This window comes from Solanum pennellii, chromosome 3 (assembly GCF_001406875.1).
Source record: "Solanum pennellii chromosome 3, SPENNV200".
Classification (NCBI taxonomy): Eukaryota; Viridiplantae; Streptophyta; class Magnoliopsida; order Solanales; family Solanaceae; genus Solanum; species Solanum pennellii.
In genome coordinates, this window is record NC_028639.1 from 58,586,257 (window position 1) to 58,596,251 (window position 9,995).

General features: G+C 30.0%; 1 long non-coding RNA gene across 6 annotated transcripts; it reads left to right on the forward strand.

The window, feature by feature from the left end:
• The first annotated feature begins 481 nt into the window (after positions 1-481).
• On the forward strand, positions 482-7,482 carry LOC107012401. Of its 6 annotated transcripts, XR_001456026.2 has the most exons (5): positions 482-1,854; positions 4,493-4,574; positions 4,969-5,007; positions 6,557-6,719; positions 7,140-7,482. It is a non-coding gene; the product is annotated as an uncharacterized LOC107012401 (long non-coding RNA). The 6 variants fall into 6 exon arrangements; XR_001456024.2 differs by having other exon boundaries at positions 492-4,574; XR_001456027.2 differs by having other exon boundaries at positions 492-4,574; positions 6,597-6,719.
• Positions 7,483-9,995: the final 2,513 nt, after the last annotated feature.

A 9,995-nucleotide genomic window follows, 5' to 3' on the forward strand; every position in this document is an offset into this window, starting at 1 on the left:
ATATATATATATATAAAGCGCATGTATATTGTTACCGAATAGAAGTTTAAGCTGAGTTTTTAAGTGATATATATTTCACTTTTAAAAAAATTCAGATAAGAATTGAATCATTAAAAAATATAAGGGTATAGTTAAAAACGCGATAATATATATAAATAAGTTTAAAGGTAAAGATAACCAATGTAGTGATAATCAAAAAGGTACTCAACTACCTGAGGGCAGCCTCAACTTTGTTACAAATTACAACAGTTAGGTGATGCTGAAAGAAAAAGGGTAAAAAGAGATAAATGACTCAAAAAAAAAAATGGTCAAAAGTTGTACAGTTGCAGACATTTCCATTTAACCACCGTTGATCTAAAATGTGTATTTCACTGTCCTCCACCTTCTTTCCTTTCTTCTTCACTCACTTGTTAATGCGCTCCAGAAGGTATGAATTTGCAGATAAAATGACCCCTCATATCTTCCATCTTTTTTCATAATGTTTTCTCTCTTTTTGATAATAATAATATTTTTACTTTGTGTTATGTAATGTATGTTGTAAATGTGAAAGATTTTGTTGACAATGTCGCTTTCTCATACCTCACTCTCATGGCGAAAGCGACTTTTCATTTTCATTTTCATTTTCATCTTCTCCGTATTTAGTGCAACCATCACTTACCCCTTTATATTCCTTTCAATTTCTTAAAACTCCTCATCTCATTTCCCTTTCCTTCTGAATTTCTATTTATTGCTGCCAAAGCGTTTGTATTGCAGAGTTAGGGTTTCACATATAACTGTGTGTGTACTCGCCGATTTTGGTTGATTAACAGATAAGTATTTCTTCGATTTCTCATCCTTTCTCTTTTTTACTCATCGAATTAACATTATCCTGATTCTGAACAGTTCCTTGTGTATATAGATTCATTAGAATGCTAGATTAGAGATCTTTGTCTTTTTTTTGAAATTTTTGTTAGTGATTATAGGGTTTGTGGTAAGAGTTGACTCTGCTTAGTTTAACAGATTGTGTTTGTGTCTGAAAGTTTGCCACTCTTCCATGTTGATTTATTTTTGTAACTGTATCTTCTCAGACTTTGGTGTGTGACCAAAAAAGTTTTTTTTTGGTTGTGATTTATACGTAAGTTCACTGTTGAAAGTGTTTTTTTTCTTAAAGAGATGAGGGGACAAGGGGCTTTTTCTTTCACGAAATATAAAACTAGATGTACTTTTGGTTTTCAGTTCTTTAACCTTGAACTATTATTTAAACATGATTTTGGTTGTGTCTATTGTATTCGTATTTCATTTTAGGCTGCCTTTACTCTCTGCAATTTGATTCTGAGATATAATGGTGAACTATTACTGACTGTTGCATATCCTAATTTATTTTTTGTGGGGGGAAGTTGAATGTAAAGCTGTAGATTGAGGTTAGTATATTTATTCCTTGGAATCTCATATATTGTATTAGAGATGTGATTTTGGTGATTACTAAGGCTGTTGAGTTGAAGAAGTTAATTTGTAAAAGTTTTGTGATTTGAGGAATGGTCCAAGAGAGCTTCCTTCAGCCCACTCACGGAGGAGAAATGGGGTTGAATTAGCTGCCGACTCATTCATCCAACCACTCAGTAGAAAGGATAGGTTTTGTGCTACTGTGATTGAGTGAATGATGCGGGAGATAGTTTTCTATCCCTCTCTTTCCTTGCTTGGACTGAAGGGAGCTCCTTTTCCCCATTCTCTTCATTTTCAAAACCTAATTTTTCAATAATAATTCTGTTTAACATATTATGGTGATTTCCAGGATAAGATCTTTCAGTTTTCCGGACAAGTTTAAGCACTCAATCACTTCTGTTTGAATCAGTCAATAGTTTTCTCTAGCATCTGGTTAGTAGTACATGGATATGCGCTAGAAATCTACTTCGTCATATATATGATTCCAAGAGTTATGTGTAGCCATTTCGATCACTAGTCTGTTCGTCCTGGTCTCTACCGCCATTATACATCTCGGTTAATCCTAATTATTAGAATCTTCATATGGCTATGTTTTTCATGTCTTGTACAGTTATACTGAAACATCTATAATCATTGTTTGCTGACGTTACATCCGCTCCTTGCAATATGTTTTACATGTTCTGTCTAAACTGATGAGGAAATGCAGTACAGATCCACCTACTTGCTATAGGGATCTCCTTTTTTTTCTCTACAGAGATATGTTTGATGTCACACATATCTCTGGCGCAGATTAAGCCTTTTCCAAGAGATGCTTTACATGGCTCTTGCGAACTGTAATTACATACTTGAAATCGGTTTTAGGGGATTAGTATTTAGTATTTACGAATTCATATATTTTCTTTCATTTGCAACACATATATCAGTTGAAGTTTGAAGTAGATGTGTTTCATGGTTTTAAATATATCTGCATGGCTGTGAAGACAGCAAAACGTGATGAACACCATGTTTTTCTCCCTTTTTCTAGGGCAATGAGGATGACCTCATTGATATACATTGGTTCAATTTTTTATATGGCAAGTAGCTTGTGGCAAGTACAATTTTTATGTTATATTTTTTTGCATTAATGAAATGCTTTATTCCCTTTCCAAACACTTAGTACTATATTAATTTATTTATAAGTAGTTAGGTCATGCTATATACAATGACTGGTACCAATTAATTTTTCCAATTATGGAGGGGGGGACCTCATGGTTTAAATCCTGATTTAGGAAATCAGCTCTAGCTTTGAGATAATTTTCCATCATTATAAAATTTTTATATATAGTGTATTATAAGGTTGTGTCTGGCATTATTTGTCTAGGAAGTACCAATAGATTCTGTCTGTAGGGTGGTCCCCTGACCCTTTTACATGCAATCTTCATGCCTTCATTTTTTTTTCCCATTTACTTTGCTTTGTAAGCATTTTAAAACTTATTCTCTATTATAATATGATGCATTATTGATCCCTCCCCTTCCCACAAGCCTAGTTGGTGTTCTTTTAATTAATTTATTTTTATGAGCGTGGTGTTCAGGCTGGCTTTCGCGCACCTTGACTAAATCCATGTGATACCTACCACCTCCCACCAACACCATGTATCTGATTACTAAGATGATGTTTTTTGTGTCGAACCTATTTGCTTATGATTCATATTTCCTTTTGAGGAAGAAATGTGAGGGCACTCTCCACCTTTGGCCTACCACTTCTAACCGGTTGTGAGTTTGAGTCACTAGGGCCGGGGAGCAAATATTGAGGCTCTGAGAGGAGTAAAAAGCTGCAGTTAGTGGTGACATTTCTCATTTGTAACAGAGATTTTTTTTTTTTTAAAAAACAAGATATTAGGTTGCCCAGAAGAATTTTGTGGCTAATGTTGAGAATTAGTATTCCATTGGGTTTGTGCTTCATTTGATTGGTGAAGGTGAAGGTTCAAGTAAAAGGTTGAGTGGTCCCCTTCTCCAACTCTACTCCAACCCCCATGCCCTCACACTGAATCATTTTTCTATACAATATAATAGTGGAGAACTTATATTCTACTTCAACATCTGCATGAAACTGTCGGCCATCATGTGTGCTTTGGTTGGGATCTTCCTTCCCATTATTCCACCGTATATGTTGCTTGGACTCTTAAAAAATATCGATGGTGCTCGTCATATTTCTCAAAGCTACTGCTTTTTTTTTTTTATGAATTCGTCATGGATTTGTCAATAGCTTATGGTTACTGATGAAGGATTCTATGATAATAACATGTTACATATTAGCTGGTTTGGTGTGTGTACTGATAATATTTTTATATATGTTTGGTTGTCACATTTTAATACAAGTTATCGACTGGGACTGACTTGCTGAAGTTGAACTGTTGAAATGGCTTAATCTAGCGATTTCCAGAGATTTTGATCTGTTATCTTTCTTTGTTTCTTTTTTTGTTTTCCACCTGCTGTCTGGTTACTAATGAGACTCGAATATGAGATTTCTGATAAAGATGGAGGATGAAAGAATACTTAATATTCTGTTTGTAACACAATATTAAGAAGTCCTTACTGCTACAATTTGTTAATATTTAGTTATAGAAGAGAGTTCGAAGCTCTGAGATAGGCTCCAAGAGGATATTATTTTCTCAGAGAATAGACTTATCAATGCAAGCTAATGAAGAATGTCTTGCACCCAAGTTTGTACTTAATGGTCAATGAAGTGAAAAAATAGTTCAAATGTTAGTAGAAATTAAAATTATTGTTAGGTGATATTTTTTTATATGACCTATATTTATTTTAATGTGAGGTAGTAGGTGTTGAGCAAATTTATTTAGGTACAACATAATTAGCTTAAATACAAGGAAAAAAGAACGAGTGCGTCCCTTGTGAAAAAAATTTTGAGAAAATGTTGGTAATAGCTAGCCACTTTGGAAGGTGGTAAGAATTAAATTTCTAATTCGTGGTACATTGATTTTCTTATTCTTGTGTTGTTAGGTACAAAAAGGGTAAAATTAGGCTTAAGCTCATTTGTGTTGTATTTGAAAAAGAAGTGTATTCTTTGCAGACACTATGGCCCAGTGGGATTAGAAAACTTTTGGAAAAGCACTCCATGACTAATGTTTAATAACGAGAGAGTTGCTTGGATGGTAAGTATTTTTCAATTTCAATTGTAAAGTTGTTAATCTGAGTCATCAAAGAAGCAAAATAGTTGAGTTTCTAAAGTTGTGAATCTGAGTCATCAAAGAAGCAAAATAGTTGAGTTTCTAAAGTTGTGAATCTGAGTCATCAAGGAAGCAAAATGATTGAGTTCCTGAAAAAATGAAATTTTGATAATCTCATCTAAAAGTAAGGTTAAGCTCGGCGATGAGATTTGATCTCACAATTTTTATTGATATCGTGATCATCTTATCTAAAAATTAAGTTGTTAAAGAGAGCATACTATATTATTTAATTATATTCTCAAATTCGTATATAAACCCTTTCTTTATCTTAAGTTTTACTTGATATTTTTTTTTGAATTGTTTTTTTTTTTTTTGCCAGAAAATTTTGGCCATAATGGCACATTCACACTATAAACAGGTTTACTTTTTGACATTCTTATCCTTATTTAATTTAGATTTATTAATTATTTTTTAATAGGTGAAAAGTTCCCCAATACATGGGAATAGACTTGTTCCAGATTCTGATAATTTTCATTAATAAATATTAATTTCAATTTCTTTTAAAAAGGCTACAAAATGATAGCCTTCATAATTTCTTTTCTTCCTTCTACTTTTCAAATTCCAACATAAATTTTAAAGAACACAAATTTAAAATTTGCAATTAAGAAATAAAATTTTAAATTTAAATGGCAAGAAAAACAGTAAAAATATTAAATTTAAAATAAATTTATCTCACACACAATTCAAATTCAAGATTCATAAAATAACTTGACAAGTAAAATTATTAATCAAAAGTGTCATATATGATGCCATTTATATAATACTACTACTAATAATAATAAATTGTATTTCTCGATTTGGTGATTTAGAGATAATATATTTTTGGTTAAAAGAGGATGGCTCATAGCTATTTCAATTGTTACACATATAACTTTGATACAACTAAAATCTTAGCTGATGGAATTGAAAAAAAAATTGATTCGAAATTATTTTTTGATAAAATTAAACTTATACAAGGTATATTTGACCATTCTCATAATATTTTGAGGTATACTTGAATAGCCAAGATCATTTTTCGCTGACGGAAGTGAAAAACTTATTAAATTTTTTAACAAAATAAAAATATAAAAGGTATATTTGACCTTCTCGCAATATTTTGAGGTATATTTGATCCTCTTCATACATAAATTTTGTCTTTTCTTATCTTCTTTAATTCAATGGCTAAGTTGATTTACTATGTTGATGATCAAATTTGATTTTTCAATATTTATTATAGATGTATCAACTTTTTTTATAACTATCAAATAAAATTCAATATAACCGAAAAAATAATTTTAGTTTGCTTTCTTTTAAAAAAATAATCATTTTTATTTTGTTCACTATTTCTTTTTATTTCTCATGTTTTCCACACTAAAGAATGAAAGCGGAAAATTAAATGTAAAAATTAAGCAAATCACATAGTCTAAGGGACAAATTACTTTCTATCCTTCTTACTGTTTCACTATTTACCAAAAATTCCTTTTTTATATTAATTCGGATACTTAATATAACAAAACGATACTTAAATTAGAGCGGACAGATACTTTAATAGTTAGTTTGTTGTTATCAGTTACAACGTAAAAAAAGGGATAACATTTATCCCACGATTCACATCCCTTCCAATCCAACGATTTTGTTCCTATTTTTACGTCTAAAATCACTCTCATATATCAACAATTACATCAATCATTCAATTTTTTAATTTTAAATCTAGTCTCTCTCAAGTTCATCAATTTCAAGTTCCTAAAGAGGTGAGACTATTTTTTTGTATCAATTTTTTATTTCCAATTCTTTAGATTTCATTTTTTTTATTTAAAAAAATTAATGTTTTTATTTATAATTTTCTTTTACATATAATTTTTTTTCCTTCTTTTTAGTATGGTGCCTTGTGTATTTGATTTTGATTATGAAAACTTTCATTAAAATAGATCTAATCAACTTATTATGATTCCGATGATGATTATTGAGCTGAAAGTAGATCCAAAAGGTTTTCGGATTCATTAACAACGGCGAATCATAATATTTAGAAGTCGAAGTCGAAGAAGGATAAACTTCATCTTTTAAAGTAAATGTGGAAGAACTTCATCCTTGGTGAGTTATTTTTAAAAAATTAGATATGTTGACAACAATGATAAATCATCATATTATTTTGTACCTTGCTTTAAATCTGACGAAATTATACAAAATTCTAATTTTGATTCTTTTTGTTTTTCGATATATTGCCACTAGTCTATCAAACTATATAGTAGAAATTATTTTGATGAGATGTAATTTGCAGAATAGTGTATCATATTATAAAATAGTTTAACCATGATACTTAAATAACATATAATGAATATATGATGTTTCATTTAGTATCAGAAACAAATATCATCAAGTGGTGTTGAGTATCAGTTACTATTATTATCATTATGTATCAACTAAACAATAAAATTTTTTGTAGCTACTATAAATTATCATGTAATTAACTTTTTGTTCAAAATTTAATTCATTTTTATAATGTACCTGCAGAATGTTTATAGTGACGGTTGAATATTTGTAGTTGTATTTGCTGAATTCTTTAGCGATGAAGTCAACATCCATCTAGTGGTTTCTGAGTTGACTACCTTTGCACAAGATATGCAACACTACTATGGAAGTACGATCTCGACAAAGTCAAGGTGGGATATGTTAGCGATAACAATGATCCACTAAAGCTGAAGAGCTATTTCACTCCACAACAACAAGATGACTTGGTTCACATAAATTAGTGATTATGTACCAATTCACAGACAACTTGTGATGTTTATTGTTTTTAAGATACATTAACTAATATTTTCGAGGGTTTGTTATATTTCAAGATACATTTTCTCAAGTTTTACAATTTTTTGTAACAAAATTATTTAATTTGAATATAATATTTGATATTGTTAGTACCTTGTTACGTTTTGTCTATTATAAGTATTTTATACATCTTATATTTTATACTCTATATTAATTGTAATATAGAATATATTACAATTAATATATACTATATTACAATTAATATATAATTGATACTATATTATTAGCATATACAAGATTTTTTAAATTTTTGTTATTTATATGATACACGATTATTTTTTATATAACAACATTTGGATGTATCACAACATGTGATACTATATTTTATACTTCATACAAATCAGTTAATTTCAATATATTTAGTACCTTTTAACATTATGTTTCTTATAAATTTGGTACAAATAAATGATTATAGTTGATACTATATTATAAGTTGACACAAATTTGACAAATAATATATTATGTATAAGATAAACAATTGTTATTTATCATGTTTTCAGTAACACAAATTGATGTGTAGAACAAGTTAGCCAAAAAAAGTATATTAAGTATATGATACACAATTATTATTTATCATTCTTTCAACATCACAAATTGATGTGTCTCACAAAATTAAACCTAATACTATATATTTACAATTGTTTCAATCCTCTAAATTTGCAATATATTTAGTATCTTTTAACATTATGTCTCTTACCCTATACACATCACAACTCTTATCCGGTACATTTACAACACTCAATACTATATTATCCGATACAAAAATTTTTAAAGAATTGAGTATCAAATTCATTATGTTAAACAAATCAATGCAGTGTAATAGTATTTTTAGTAATTATTAGTAGTTACATATACATTAATTACTTAATCAATACGACATATATTTTAAAAGTAACTTTATATCAAACACAAAACAAAACATAATATGTATACCAGATTCACTTTATCAAATATTAACAATAAAAAAATATAACCAGAATTGAAAAACGTAATAGTACAATTTATTGAATCGAAAATTAGTAAGTTAAAAGTACTTTTTAATGTAAACATTTGTATTACTGGAAAGAAATGTTATAATTTGAAAATTATTAGATATGAAAAAAATAAAGTACTCTAAAAAAGTATTGATCAAGATTCGAAAGAAAGTACAAGTTCTTCGATTGTGGTCTTCTTGTCCACATCGCCCATAACAGTTCATGTTTGATGTTAGTTTTTCATCTGGATTTTTCTTCCTTTTTTTCTTGATCTACTGGACATTCTTTTGTATCTTGTTGGCAAGACAACTTCTTTCAAAATACAATTCAAAACTGATCAATCACTTCTGTCCGACATTGATTTCATTGGAACTGCATAACACACTTATACATAGATGCAATTGTACCAAATATAAAATAATAATTTCTCTTGACACTAAAGGTTCAAGAACCAAAACAACATCACAAACCAAAAGAAAATAAAAGAAAAAAACAGCCATAAAAAAGAATCAAACTTTTACGCTTTTTTTTTGAAGAAAAATGAGAAGGTTTCACAATTTGAAATTCAAAAATCCCTAATTCAGTTAGAGGTTTATGAAGACTAATTGGTAGAATTGTTAAACGTCCGCGTAATTCGTGGGGTTAATTATAATTTCTTTTTTGATCCCTTTTTTATGCAGTAAACTGATAACAACAATTTACAAATTTAAGTATCCATCCGTTTTAATTAAAGTATCGATCAACAATTTTATGTATCGAAATAATATTAAAAAAGAAATTTTTGATAATTAGTGAAAGAGTAGGGATACTAAATAACGACAAAACATCAAACTTAAACAAATTAGATACGTTAATGTTCGTGTTCAACACCTAAAAGATACACAAATGCCTAAATATTTCATTAGTCGTTATATAAATAGACAAAAAAATAATGTATCAAAAATTATCAAACTGATACTTAAAATATTATCTACGAAATATTAATATTTATGTGTAAGACATAAAAATATCAAAAAAATTATGTGTTCCATGAGTGCAATGAAAATTTAAAATAAACGATACTTAAATTAAAAAAAAAAACAATTATCAAACTAATGAAAAAGATACAAAAATCAGGATGGATAGGAATACAAATGTACATACCGTAGGTAGTGTTGGTCGAACAATCGGAGGTGCCGCCTTTCTACCCCTTTTCTTGTAACGACCTGTTTAGTCGTTTTGAGCAGCAGATTTATTTCTGGAAAAACTGGCTAAGATTACGGACATCACGACGGACCGTCATAGGCACGACGGCCCGTCACAGATGTCTCGTTTCAGCATACTTAGAAATTCTGAAATTGGGTACTGAAAATCGACTCTCTGTAATCGGTGACGGACCTGCAGGACGTGCCGTCACATCCACGACGAGCCGTCGTAAGCTCCCGTTGCAAAACACTTCAACTCTTGAGAAATTGGTACGGGAAACGAGTCTCTGACCGTCAGGACGGAGGTGCAGGACGGACCGTCACAGGTGTGACGGGCCGTCACAGTCCACCTGGATTTTGGGAGGTTGCGACGACCATTGTGACGG